Genomic DNA, 15,882 nt, shown 5'->3' with positions numbered 1-15,882 from the left:
CCTTTATCTATTCTTTTGTTTTTCATTTTGAGCTATTTTATTCCCCTTATTCAAAAGAGTTTCCCTGTCCAGTCTTGCTTGCATGTTATATAAGTGCAAGGAGGTACAGTTCCTCCAAATCCGCAAATATTGGCCTTTCGGGATGCTTTTACGCATATGTGGGGCATGACAAGAATCTGATCTTAGGATGGTATTCCTAGACAATGGTTTTCTATAGATGCTCATTATTATTTTGCCATCTGGATCATGTTCAAGTGTAAGATCCAGGAACTCTATTGATGTGTTACTTGATTTGGAAGTGAATGTTAGATTTAAATTATTGTTATGCAAGAATGTGATAATCTCTTCTATAGACAATTCTGCATTGTTTTTATAGATTAAGATGAGATCATCTATAAATCTTCCATAAATTACTACTTTGTCCTGGAGGGCCAGGACATCTCCAAATATGAACTGGGTTTCAAAGTATCCCATGTATAAATTGGCATAGAGGGGGCAAATTTCACCCCCATCACTGTGCCACATCTTTGGAGTTAATAGTGGCCCTCAAAGACAAAGTAGTTATGGGTAGGGAGAAACCGTGTTAATTGTTCCAAGAAAACAATGAATCTCTCTGGAAAGCTAGTATGTCATTTTAGCATAAATTTGAGGGCATGTAGGCCTTCCTATGTGGTATGCTCGAATATAAGGTCGATATGTCAATGGTAAGCCACGTATACTTGTTTTTTCCATTCAATTCCACTGACTTGCTGAATGAGATGTGTGTTGTCCCATATATATTATGGTAAAGACTTAACTATAGGTTGGAGTACATTGTCCAACCAATCTCCCACCCTCTCACATAGTGATCTTCTGCTAGCCACTATGGGTCTGCCTGGTGGATTAGTTAAGGTCTTATGGATCTTGGGCACTATGCGGAAGGTGGGGATGATAGGACAATCAACTAAACAGAAGTCTGCTAGTTCTTTGGTGAGAAACCCTTCTTCAATTGCTGTATCTAAGAGGTTATGAAACTCCTTTTTGAATTTGTTTGTGGGGTTATAAGTCAATTAGGAACAGGTTTTAGTGTCATTTAGTTGAGTTAATACTTCTTTCCTATAATCAGTCATGTTGAGGACAACTATGCCCCCCACCCTTGTCAGCGGAAGTGACCAGTATGTCCTGATTATCTATCAATAGTTGTAATGCATGTTTATCTTTACTTGTCAGATTGTTTTTTTGTGTGTGTGATATGTAATCTTTTTCTAAAGAGGAATAAAGTGCTGTTAACTCCAGTTCTATTTAATTTTGGAACATTTATATGGAGTCACTCCTACTGTGAACTGGGTAAAAGTATGATCTAGGATGTGAAGAAGTGGTAAAGTGAGGGATGACGTCAAATTCACATTCTGCTCTTAGAGTTGTGGCTTGTAGTGAAAGTAAAGTGTTGAGATTACATAGATCCAGAAACTGGAGTCCCGTAGGTGGGTATTAGTGTTATTAATTCTTGTGTCTTCCAGTGAAGTGTTTGTACAAAGTGATTTTTCTAACTAATGCATTAATGTCTAAAATTGTGGAAAATAAATCAAAGTTAGTAGTGGGTGCAAAGGATAAGCCTTTATTCAACAGTGAAATTTGTGAGTTTGTGAGTAATGTATCTGACAAATTTATGACTAACCCTATTTCTTTTGAGTTGTCTTTTTGTTTCTGCTTGGATAACGCAATGATTGATCCTTTTTTGGAGTACTGCTTGTGATCGGTGTTTTAACTAGTGTTGACAATTTTGTTCTCCCTTGTGAGGTACTGGGACTGTCTAGTTCTTAACTAGATTTGGATGTTTGTGCCTCAGTATCATCTATAGCTGAGGGAAACCCTGTGTTATCTGTATCTATGCTTAAAAAGGTTACTCGTTTGGCATTTGTTGTATGTTTGAATTTGCCCTTTCTTTTATTCTTGTCTTTGTTCTTATTTTTACCTTGTTTATCAGTCTTCTTTTGTCTACTAGGTTTGTTTTTTTGCCAAGAGTAAACTACATCCAAGTCATAGTCTTTGACATCTCTCTGGAATTTGATAACTTTTCTCTCTGATAAAATTGAATCTAACTATTGCATGGTGTCTAATTGCGTTTTGTAGTCAATCGGCTAGATTTAGAGTTTGGCGTTAGCCGTCAAAACCAGCGTTAGAGGCTCCTAACGCTGGTTTTGGGCTACCGCTGGTATTTAGAGTCAGTCAGGAAAGGGTCTAACGCTCACTTTGCAGCCGCAACTTTTCCATACCGCAGATCCCCTTACGTCAATTGCGTATCCTATCATTTCAGTGGGATCTTTCTAACGCCGGTATTTAGAGTCGTGGCTGAAGTGAGCGTTAGAAATCTAACAACAAGACTCCAGCCGCAGAAAAAAGTCAGTAGTTAAGAGCTTTCTGGGCTAACGCCGGTTTATAAAGCTCTTAACTACTGTGCTCTAGAGTCTAAAGTACACTAACACCCATAAACTACCTATGTACCCCTAAACCGAGGCCCCCACACATCGCCGCCACTCTATTAAAATTTTTTAACCCCTAATCTGCCGACCGCACACCGCCGCAACCTACGTTATCCCTATGTACCCCTAATCTGCTGCCCCTAATACCACTGACCCCTATATTATATTTATTAACCCCTAATCTGCCGCCCCGGCTATCGCTGACACCTGCATATTTTTTAACCCTTAATCTGCCGCTCCGTACACCGCCGCAACCTACATTATACCTATGTACCCCTAATCTGCTGCCCCTAATACAGCCGACCCCTATATTATATTTATTAACCCCTAATCTGCCGCCCCCAACGTCGCCTCCACCTACCTACAATTATTAACCCCTAATCTGCCGACCGGACCACACAGCTACTATAATAAATGTATTAACCCCTAAAGCTAAGTCTAACCCTAACACTAACACCCCCTAACTTAAATATAATTTAAATCTAACGAAATAAGTTAACTCTTATTAAATAAATTATTCCTATTTAAAGCTAAATACTTACCTGTAAAATAAACCCTAATATAGCTACAATATAAATTATAATTATATTGTAGCTATTTTAGGATTAATATTTATTTTACAGGCAACTTTGTAATTATTTTAACCAGGTACAATAGCTATTAAATAGTTAATAACTATTTAATAGTTACCTAGTTAAAATAATTACAAAATTACCTGTAAAATAAATCCTAACCTAAGTTACAATTGAACCTAACACTACACTATCAATAAATTAATTAAATACAATACCTACAAATAAATACAATGAAATAAACTAACTAAAGTACAAAAAATAAAAAAGAACTAAGTTACAAAAAATACAAAAAATATTTACAAACATTAGAAAAATATTACAACAATTTTAAACTAATTACACCTACTCTAAGCCCCCTAATAAAATAACAAAGCCCCCCAAAATAAAAAAATGCCCTACCCTATTCTAAATTAAAAAAGTTCAAAGCTCTTTTACCTTACCAGCCCTGAAAAGGGCCATTTGCGGGGCATGCCCGAAATAATTCAGCTCTTTTGCCTGTAAAAAAAACACATACAATACCCCCCCCAACATTACAACCCACCACCCACATATCCCTAATCTAACCCAAACCCCCTTTAAATAAAACTAACACTAAGCCCCTGAAGCTCTCCCTACCTTGTATTCACCACACCGGGTTCACCGATCAGTCCAGAAGAGCCTTCGATGTCTTCATCCAAGCCCAAGCGGGGGCTGAAGAGTGACGTCCATCCTCCGGCTGAAGTCTTGATCCAAGCGGCAAATGAAGAAGTCCATCTTCAGGAAGAAATCTTCATCCTATCTGGGCAGAAGAGGACATCCAGACTGGCAAACATCTTCATCCAAGCCGCATCTTCTATGTTGTTCCATCCGAGTGGCTGATCTTGAAGACCTCTGGCGCGGATCCATCCTCTTCGTTCGACGTCCAACTGAAGAATGAAGGTTCCTTTAAGGGACGTCATCCAAGATGGCGTCCCTTGAATTCCAATTGGCTGATAGGATTCTATCAGCCAATTGGAATTAAGGTAGGAAAATTCTGATTGGCTGATGGAATCAGCCAATCAGATTTAAGTTCAATCCGATTGGCTGATTGGATCAGCCAATCAGATTGAGCTCGCATTCTATTGGCTGATCGGAACAGCCAATAGAATGCAAGCTCAATCTGATTGGCTGATTGGATCAGCCAATCGGATTGAACTTGAATCTGATTGGCTGATTCCATCAGCCAATCAGAATTTTTCTACCTTAATTCCGATTGGATGATAGAATCCTATCAGCCAATAGGAATTTGAGGGACGCCATCTTGGTTGACGTCCCTTACAGGAACCTTCATTCTTCAGTTGGACGTCGAACAAAGAGGATGGATCCGCGCCGGAGGTCTTCAAGATCAGCTGCTCGTCATCGGATGGAACAACATAGAAGATGCGGCTTGGATGAAGATGTTTGCCGGTCCGGATCTACTCTTCTGCCCGGATAGGATGAAGATTTCTTCCCGAAGATGGACTTCTTCATTTGCCGCTTGGATCAAGACTTCAGCCGGAGGATGGACGTCACTCTTCAGCCCCCGCTTGGGCTTGGATGAAGACATCGGAGGCTCTTCTGGACCGATCGGTGAACCCAGTGTGGTGAATACAAGGTAGGGAGATCTCCAGGGGCTTAGTGTTAGGTTTATTTAAGGGGGGTTTGGGTTAGATTAGGGGTATGTGGGTGGTGGGTTGTAATGTTGGGGGGGGTATTGTATGTGGTTTCTTTACAGGCAAAAGAGCTGAATTATTTGGGGCATGCCCCGCAAATGGCCCTTTTCAGGGCTGGTAAGGTAAAAGAGCTTTGAACTTTTTTAATTTAGAATAGGGTAGGGCATTTTTTTTATTTTGGGGGGCTTTGTTATTTTATTAGGGGGCTTAGAGTAGGTGTAATTAGTTTAAAATTGTTGTAATATTTTTCTAATGTTTGTAAATATTTTTTTATTTTTTGTAACTTAGTTATTTTTTATTTTTTGTACTTTAGTTAGTTTATTTAATTGTATTTATTTGTAGGTATTGTATTTAATTAATTTATTGATATTGTAGTGTTAGGTTTAATTGTAGATAATTGTAGGTATTGTATTTAATTAATTTATTGATAGTGTAGTGTTAGGTTTAATTGTAACTTAGGTTAGGATTTATTTTACAGGTAATTTTGTAATTATTTTAACTAGGTAGCTATTAAATAGTAAATAACTATTTAATAGCTATTGTACCTGGTTAAAATAAATAAAAAGTTGCCTGTAAAATAAATATAAACCCTAAAATAGCTACAATATAATTATAATTTATATTGTAGCTATATTAGGGTTTATTTTACAGGTAAGTATTTATCTTTAAATAGGAATAATTTATTTAATAAGAGTTAATTTATTTTGTTAGATTTAAATTATATTTAATTTAGGGGGGTGTTAGTGTTAGGGTTAGACTTAGCTTTAGGGGTTAATACATTTATTATAGTAGCGGTGAGTTCCGGTCGGCAGATTAGGGGTTAATAAGTGAAGTTAGGTGTCGGTGATGTTAGGGAGGACAGATTAGGGGTTAATAATATTTCTTATAGGGTTATTGAGGCGGGAGTGAAGCGGATTAGGGGTTAATACATTTATTATAGTATCGGTGAGGTCCGGTCGGCAGATTAGGGGTTAATAATTGTAGGTAGGTGGAGGCGACGTTGGGGGCGGCAGATTAGGGGTTAATAAATATAATATAGGGGTCGGAGGTGTTAGGGGCAGCAGATTAGGGGTTCATAGGGATAACGTAGGTTGCGGCGGTGTACGGAGCGGCAGATTAGGGGTTAAAAAAATAAGCAGGTGTCAGCGATAGCGGGGGCAGCAGATTAGAGGTTAATAAGTGTACGGTTAGGGGTGTTTAGACTCGGGGTACATGTTAGGGTGTTAGGTGCAGACATAGGAAGTGTTTCCCCATAGGAAACAATGGAGCTGCGTTAGGAGCTTAACGCTGCTTTTTTGCAGGTGGTAGGTTTTTTTTCAGCTCAAACTGCCCCATTGTTTCCTATGGGGGAATCGTGCACGAGCACGTTTTTGAAGCTGGCCGCGTCCGTAAGCAACTCTGGTATTTAGAGTTGAAGTGGCGGTAAATTATGCTCTACGCTCCCTTTTTGGAGCCTAACGCACTGAAAACGCAGCCATTCTGTGAACTCTAAATACCAGCGGTATTTAAAAGGTGCGGCCAGAAAAAAGCATGCGTAGCTAACGCACCCCTTTGGCCGCAAAACTCCAAATCTAGGCCAATGATTTTTTTATTTTTCTCAAAAGGTTTCAGGATATCAAGTGTCTCATCAATTTGCACCAACAAACAATCCCTTTCCTCTTTTTTATATCTGAGTAGTTGCTTCATTAAAATAATGGAGCAGTTTTCATTCCACTCATCCATAAATTCGGGGATATGTAGACAACATACATTTACTATTAAACTAAGCATACTTAGAGAACGGAGCAAATTCAATAACAGAATTAAATTGGAACATTGTTTAAAACTGCATGCTTTGTGTAAGCCATGAAAGCTTATTTTCAACTTTATTTTTTCTTTAGGAAGCTGTTTCCAGGCATATAACTAGTTCACAAATATACTATATACATTTTAGTTAGTGTCTCTTTAAAGAATAAAATTGAAAAATTTGTATATAAAAATGGCATGGTTAAAAGTGTTGCTTTTTGTAAATGCAGCAGCCAAAGAAAACAATGTCTTATCTTAGTACATTGTATCTTATATTTTCTATCTTTATTCATTAAAAGAATAACAAAAAAACAATGTAATATTTTAAATTGATTATTAGTGGCCAGAACAGCAAAACTTCCCTTGACCTTATGAATCTGTTATGTTTCAAAATGAATATATAGTACAACTGCACATTTTCATCAAGTCCTGGGAATTGTCATTCTTTTGTCCATTTCATTTATTCAAAAGTATTTCAAATATAAGGCTTGTTTTATATCAATGAGACAAATCCTAAAGAACTGTAAGAACATGGAAAAATACTATATTTTAATAAAATATATTTTTTAAATGTATTATAAAAACAAGATTAAATTGCAGCTGCTGGCAGTCTGAAGCTCATATTGGAGCCCATAGTGCAGGGAGGTCATTGAGCTCATATTACTAGTGGTGAATGTTGCTCTTGAACACAATACAAAAAAAACACTGTCAAATTTAGAGATTTTTAAGACCTGAATTAAGTCATTATTATTAATAGTATAGCACAGAACTTAATGAAGAGCCCTCGTACACCATCAACTTTGCACACAAGAAATATTTTACATGAATTTACTTGCACCCAGCCATAGAAGTCTACTATGTGAAGGGTATAGCTCACCTGCGGTATCCAACATGAAGATGTTTACACGCCCTAGACTAACCCTTGAGCAATAAAAGCATTATTGATTGTGTTTAATACTAATATTTTAATGCTCCTTTTAGGCCTTAGGGTTTAGAGTTTCTGTTATAGAGATAACTGCACAAATTCCTCTTTTTCCTATAAATCAATAGTCTTCCTATTTTTTTACTTTTAGTCACATCATTTTGCATTGATTAGTCCTTGATGACTGACAAACCCTGCTCTTGTACAATTGGTTGCATGAGAGCACTTTCTCTCCCTCTCTGACATTTAAAGGGGAATTAAGGGCTAGGTTACCAGTAAAGCACTAAATTATCACTCTGGTTATTGCTTACGCGAGCTCACTGTAGCAATTAGCGCTCAGAAAATTAAACAGAGATCCAATCAAAAGCATTATAGTTTGTTATTTTAAAAAATCTAGCATTGGTGTAAGAAAACCCGGCACTTAAAAGTGACTTTACAGTGCTTATACAAATATATTTATGTGTTACTATTTATATATACACATATTAACACATAAATATATATGTATTTAAAAATGCTGCCCATTGCTATGCTACTTCAGAAATACATGCAACATGTTTCTCAGCTGTCTAGCTGTTTCTTCAGGCAACTAGAAAGCTGAGAAATGCGTTGCATGTATTGTATTGTATTTTATCTTATTAAATTGTGAATGTTAAGTAGTTTACTAGCCTTTACTACTTATGTGTGCATTTTTTTAATTTTGGAACACACCATTTTTTAAACAAAAGCAGCATTGGAACATCATCCCTGGGAGATCCAGTAAGACTAGTCAGCTGGAGCTTCACAGTGCAAACCCACATGTGAGTACTCATTTGTGACTACTGACAGAGATATATTTTTTGTTTTATGTTTTATCTGCACCATGGGATGTCCTCTACCTTTTTATATTGAAAATATCCAAACAACAACCCCCCCCCCCCAAAATGATCACCGTTCCTACATCCTATTCCTGTACAAACAACAGTCAGCTGGAGACTGTAAAGCATATCCTGTGCTGATTGCACTACTTCACAGTGCAGATTGCTTTGTGAGTAACCATTTTGTAGCGTAATATATATATCTTTTTGAATAATCAAGATTTCGGCACCATGAGGCGCTCTTCTTTGCTTTACTTCTAGAACATTAATATGTATCCTGTGATATTAAGAGCAATTTATAACACATTTTCCAGCTTGTTGAGCATACCCTACAATTCACTGTATGTTATCCTCCCTAATCTTCATCCAAAGATTACACTACTCACCCTTTCGGATATAATTTCTCATCTACTTATGTATCTCATTTTTAAGTGTAAAATGGTTTAATCTAGAAAAGAATCTATAGAACAGCGTAATACATTGCTGTAATATAAAGTAGAGCGTAAACACTAAAGGCTATTGGATCTAAGATAAAAAACGTATTTTATTAGCGACATATAGTAAAATCCACAATGTACACTGTCAAAAAAAAGTGGGATATTAGTAGGCATGTGCAACTGTGACATTCAAGAGGTAAGGAATGCCAAAGATGGTGGCCGCAAACTGCAATTAGACATTTTTAGAGTATAATTTATTCTTCCAGAACCTAGTGTCTTGAATTTTCACAAGAATAAAACCGGTTCCAAAAATTGCAGAATGCGGCTAATGGTGCCACTTTAGACATTTATTTCCTCCCAAATGTCATGAATGCACATGCCTAGATATTAGTTATTTTATAGATAACTGATGTATTGTCTCTTTCTACGTCTATTTTTGTCTGTTTGCTGGTACCTTATATACAGTACATTAATGAAGCTATATCTGTTACTTGAAAAAAACTAACATTAAAATCATGTTACTTTCTGTTTTTTACGTAGTGTAGGTGATGGAGTGAGCGCCTAAAAGGCAGAGGTTTGATAAGGATATATTAGAATAATGTGTGTATAAATGCTCTTTAGTAGTATAAAAATAAAAATATTTTGTTAAAAATATTTTACTTCGCTAAAATATATAATACAAGTATGCCACTAAAATGTTGATATTGGATACAAATTAATATGTTGCTAAAATAATGATATTTATTACAAATTAGTAAAACATAATATCATGGATCCATGAATACAATAAATAACCGAAATGTCAACATCATAAAATCTAAAAACAGATTGGATTATACCATAACATACATAATGGCAAAAATAGTCTAGTATTAATGTCCAAAAAAACAGTGTGTGTGACTTAGGAGTCCAGTGAAAAAGTCAATGTTGTGGAATGTGTCCTATGGTGGTTAAAATCCAGTGTAATCCAAATAATCCTTGTGGTATCAAAATCCAATTAAATCCAATGTGAATACAAAAATCAATTAAAAAAAACAGTGAAAAAATGTGAAAAATGTAAAAAATACAAATGTAAAAAATAAAAAATACAAATGTAAAAAATAAAACAAAAGTAAAAATAAAAGTGAAGATGTAAAAATAATAATAAAATACAAAAATGTAAAAATGCAAAATATCAAAAGACAAAAATCAGATGTGCTGACTGTGATAAAAATAGATGTGATGAGTGTATAAACAGGAAGGATTCCTGAATGATATCACACTAAGGTCCCAAAACAAATTAAAAAAAAATCCAATATAAAAAACCTGTGGAAAAAACAAAAACAATACTAAGACCAACACAATAATACTTTTTTAGAGTATCAGAAAGTCTCTCACCATTTATATGTCGACGCGTTTCGGCCTGGTATCAGGCCTTTATCAAGACTGTATAAACTGGTGAGTAGTGAATGTATTTATAAGGGTGTTGTTCCAATCAGAATGCCTGGGTTTGGGCGCCAAAATTCCTCATTTCCGGGAACCACCCCTTATCCTGAATGAATTGTGGGTATGGGCAAATTTCTGGGCAAACCTTCAAAATGTGGGCAACCTTTAAAATTGTGGGCAACCTTTAAATTATTATATTATTATTATACCTTCTTATTTATATATTTATAGGTGGAATGGCCTCAATATTATCAATGAGAGAGTTATCTAACCTTTAACCTTAATAGTTTTTCTAACCGATAAATCCTTCTGATGAATTGTATCAGAGAATTGTCGCCACTGTTTACTCCCTGAAGCTGACGTCACTTCCAGTAACGGCTTGGTGACATCATTTCCAGCTTCCGGTTTCACCGGATATTTACACTAGACCTGTGGCGATCGAGAGGACTTGGCTAATGTTGTGCTTGTCACTATGAAAGGGACCAGATCGATTGTTTCTAATGAAATGTAAACTTTTTAGGAATATGTGTATCTAATATGATCATTTGGTTACTTGTATTAAACGATCGGACTTTAAAGAGGCTTCTTGTTGTATCTTGATTTTTCTTTGGGAATGTTGAGATTCGTGCCTAATCTAATAATATGCATCCTGCAGTGCAAGATAAAATCCATTCTGATCACTTACGGTTAGAGACTATATGGGGTATGTGGTATATGATGCCTATCCACGAGAGGACTTAATAAATAATGTTTAAAAATGGTAAAAGAACTAAATGACAAATATTAAGAAAGTTTTTCTATACAATATTAAAAGGTTAAAAGGTATATCCTTACAATATGAACTGATGTGGCTTGGATTGCATATCCACATGAATAAGATAAGATATGTGTATTGCGATGTGCACTGATAGGAGAACGGATACCCTCTATACAATAAACCTAGATACTTAGAATATATACATGTTACAAAACCAAATTATGGTACAAAATAAGAGTTCCATATTTAAACATATTTAAACATATTAAAACATACAATTAAATAAGTTAAAATATACAAGCACAAATATAAATCTAAATCTGTGTAGCAGCACTCATATGGGACCATTAACTCATAAATATGAACGTTACACTTACATAAAAACATACTGTACTTAGGAGTATAAACAGATAGAAATGTGTATGTATATATATATATATATATATATATATATATATATATATATATATATATAAAAATATGAAAAGGGACCGGGGTTGAAAGAACCTAAAACAGTCCCTAAAAACATTATAATGGTATACAATTGTGGGATGAGCTTAGACCGATTTCCTGATTCTAATCGGACATGTGTAGTATAACCTGTGTATTGTGTGACACTCGGACACGAGTAATCTGACACCTTGTCTGATATATGATGGAAAAAAAGTCAACTAAGGTGTGATAAAAATATCAGACTGAGATACACATCCTAAATAGTTTGGAGATGGAATCATTGACCTAAGTCAAGAGAGTGAGTGGACTTAATGGTACGTCCTCAGGGGTTCTCCATATGTAACAAAGGTCTAAGTGGAAAAATGTTGGTAAAATGCAATGATTACCTATGTTATCATAGATAGAGTGTTACAGTCCCATCTGTGTAAACCAAAGGAGTGTAAAAGGTTGTCACTTTCAGATGTATAAAATTCTGAAAGATGAGTATATAAAACTACTTGTATCTACATAGGTATAACTTCTCTAAGAGACTAGTTAGTCAATTGTATAGACTGCCTTGTTACACAAGGATAATGAACTATGATATCCAAGTGAAGGTGTAGGTTCAATGATAACTTGAAAATAGATACAACTATATCTGTGCATATAATGTGCTAACAAAGATAAAATATGTCTAACATTGAATATAACAGAGGTCAAAATAGAACTTCTCTTTAAAAGATCTATTTCAAAAGATGAAGTTATACAAACATAATGGAATAAATGAATAATTAAATATTTCCTATTAGATTATCTTCTAAGTTGTAAGAGATGTGATAAGTCTTCTTTGTTATTAAGCCCTTTGGGGTAAAGATTGTCCAACGTAAATATCCATCTAGATTCAGAATAGAGTAGCTTATGCTCATAATTCCAACCTCTCCAATTTTTGTTAACTTTCTGTATCCCAAAGAATTGGAAATCATTCACATCCCCACCATGTTTTTGTGTAAAGTGCCTATAGAGTGCAGTGTCTGTATTCTTTTTTTCTATACACAGTATGTGTTCTCTAATTCTGTCCCTTAACATTCTAGAGGTCTGCCCTATGTATTGTAAACTACAGGGGCATTGAATTATATAAATGATACCTCTATCTCCACATCTAATTAGATTGTGGATGTTGTGTTTCTCTTTCTTTGAACTTGAAAAAAAATGGTTGGTTTTTAGCCCATTCTTAAAGGCTTTACAGCTCAAGCACGGAAAGAAACCTCTGATGTTTTTGCCAAATATATCTGTCGTATTATGCTTTTTTTGGCCTGGAATCCTAGGGGCTATCATACTCTTCAAATTCTTTGTTTTCCTGTATATAAATTTTGGATGGGAGATAAGTTTTTCTCCAATGATATCGTCCTCTTTGAGTAGTGACCAATGTCGTTTGATTATTTTCTCTATAAGGTGTTTATTTTCACAATACTCAGTAATCATTGGGATGTCTATGATGTCATCTAATTTACTACTGGTATGTTTCGTTTTGTATTTTATAAGATCTTTACGGTCCACTTTCCTAACTTCTTCAATCTTCCCTTCTAAGGTATTTTCTTCATATCCTCTGTCCAGGAAGTGTTGATTCAGAACTTTAGCCTGTTCTTCCCACTTTTCATAATTCGAGCAGTTTTTTCTTATTCAAAGAAGTTGGCCCTTAGGAATGTTCAATTTCCACAATGTGTGGTGGCAGCTTAGATTGTGTATGTAATTGTTGCAGTCAACCTCCTTGAAGAAGGTTGATGTCTCAGTACGCCCATTGTGAATTTCTATTTGTAGGTCTAAGAAATTGATCTTTTTTCTGCTAAGTTCATGAGTGAAGGACAGGTTCTTGGTGTTCATATTCATTACATTTATCGTGTGGAGGAGGTCATCAACTGTTCCTCTCCAGATTATAAAAATGTCATTGATGTATCTGACATATAGGACCAGGTCTGCGCCGGCTGGACAAGAGTCCCAAAACACTTGTTCCCACTTGCCCATATATAGGTTTGCATAGCGCGAACCTGGTCCCCATGGCCGTACCACATAATTGTTTGTAAAATTGGTTTCCGTAATTAAAATAGTTGTGTGATAAAATGTAATGTCAAGGATGAAAGTGCGTTGTGCTTCTGTTAAAATTGTGTCTTTTCTCAGAAAAAAATCAACTGCCTCAATCCCTCCTTGGTGGGGGATGCTCGTATATAAAGATGATACGTCGCATGTTGCCATGATAAAATTATCCTCCCACTGTATTTCATCCAATTTGTTCAAGAGTTGAGTCTAATCTCTTAGATACGATGGGAGGCTTGTGACATTTTATCTTGCACTGCAGGATGCATATTATTAGATTAGGCATGAATCTCAACATTCCCAAAGAAAAATCAAGATACAACAAGAAGCCTCTTTAAAGTCCGATCGTTTAATACATGTAACCAAATGATCATATTAGACACACATATTCCAAATAAGTTAACATTTCATTAGAAACAATCGATCTGGTCCCTTTCATAATGACAAGCACAACATTAGCCAAGTCCTCCTGATCGCCACGGGTCTAGTGTAAATATCCAGCGAAACCGAAACCGGAAGCCGGAAATGATGTCACCAAGCCGATACCGGAAGTGACGTCAGCTTCAGGGAGTAAACAGTGGCGACAATTCTCCGATACAATTCATCAGAAGGATTTATCGGTTAGAAAAACTATTGAGGTTAAAGGTTAGATAACTCTCTCATTGATAATATTGAGGCCATTCCAGCTATAAATATATAAATAAGAAGGTATAATAATAATATAATAATTTAAAGGTTGCCCACATTTTGAAGGTTTGCCCAGAAGTTTGCCCATACCCACAATTCATTCAGGATAAGGGGCGGCTCCCTGAAATGAGGAATTTTGGTGCCCAAACCCAGGCATTCTGATTGGAACAACACCCTTATAAATACATTCACTACTAACCAGTTTATACAGTCTTGATAAAGGCCTGATACCAGGCCAAAACGCGTCGACATATAAATGGTGAGAGACTTTCTGATACTCTAAAAAAGTATTATTGTGTTGGTCTTAGTATTGTTTTTTCCACAGGTTTTTTTATATTGTACTTTTTTTTTATTTGTTTTGGGACCTTAGAGTGATATCACTCAGGAATCCTTCCTGTTTATGCACTCATCACATCTATTTTTATCACAGTCAGCACATCTGATTTTTGTCTTTTGATATTTTGCATTTTTACATTTTTGTATTTTATTATTATTTTTACATCTTCACTTTTATTTTTACTTTTATTTTTATTTTTTACATTTGTATTTTGTATTTTTTATTTTTTACATTTGTATTTTTTAAATTTTTCACATTTTTTTTTCATTGATTTTTGGATTCACATTGGATTTACTTGGATTTTGATACCACAAGGATTATTTGGGTTACACTGGACTTTAACCACCATAGGAAACATTCCACAACATTGACTTTTTCACTGGACTCCTAAGTCACACACACTGTTTTTTTGGACATTAACACTAGACTACTTTTGCCATTATGTATGTCATGGTATAATCCAATCTGTTTTTAGATTTTATGCTGTTGACATTTCGGTTATTTATTGTATTCATGGATCCATGATCCATGATATTATGTTTCACTAATTTGTAATAAATATCATTATTTTAGCGACATATTAATTTGTATCAAATATCAACATTTTAGTGACATACTTGAATTATATATTTTTAGCGAAGTAAAATATTTTTAACAAAATATTTTTATTTTTAGACTACTAAAGAGCATTTATACACACATTATTCTAATATATCCTTATCAAACCTCTGCCTCTTTTAGGCACTCACTCCATCACCTACACTACGTAACTATTTCAGGGTTGACTAGGCACCCCTTTAGGAGAGAGTTGTAGGTTTATATACTAGCGCCAGACCCACGAATCCTATTTTCTTACTTTATGTTTTTTAATGCATCATGATAGAATGTCTATAACAATGTTTTTTTTTATGTAACTTTGGTCTATGTATAATTTTGAATGTGGTATTATTACATGCCAATTTATCCTGTTGTTAATTCTGTAGTTTTAAAGCTGTTTTTAAACATATACCTAATATTTGTGAAAGGGTTAACCTACTAGCCTTTTAAAAAAGGAATGGCTACGAAGTAGGAATCAGTCTATGAATAAGCGCCACTTGGAAACCTGAAATGCGTAAGACTTTATTTGACAGTTTAACTTCCATGCTTGTGGATTTTACTATATGTCTTCCACTTTGATAAGAAATGTGTCATCTGCATTGTTTGCTCAGACCTTGTTTGATCCTGCTGTAATTTATGACCTTTGATAATTAGAAGCATGTGACTGTTTTTACCTTTAAATTGAATACCTCTAACTTGTTACATCAAGCTAGATTGTTAGATCAGTGCAGCATGTGTAGTTCTCTAAGTGTGCTAGTTCATAAGTGTACAGAGTTATAACAAGTAGTTATACAAAGGAGTGGACAACAGTAAAAAGTAATCTCCCAAATTAACTGCAAACATGCTAC

Source organism: Bombina bombina, chromosome 7 (genome assembly GCF_027579735.1).
Source record: "Bombina bombina isolate aBomBom1 chromosome 7, aBomBom1.pri, whole genome shotgun sequence".
NCBI lineage: Eukaryota > Metazoa > Chordata > Amphibia > Anura > Bombinatoridae > Bombina > Bombina bombina.
Note: the sequence above shows the minus strand (reverse complement) of the source record.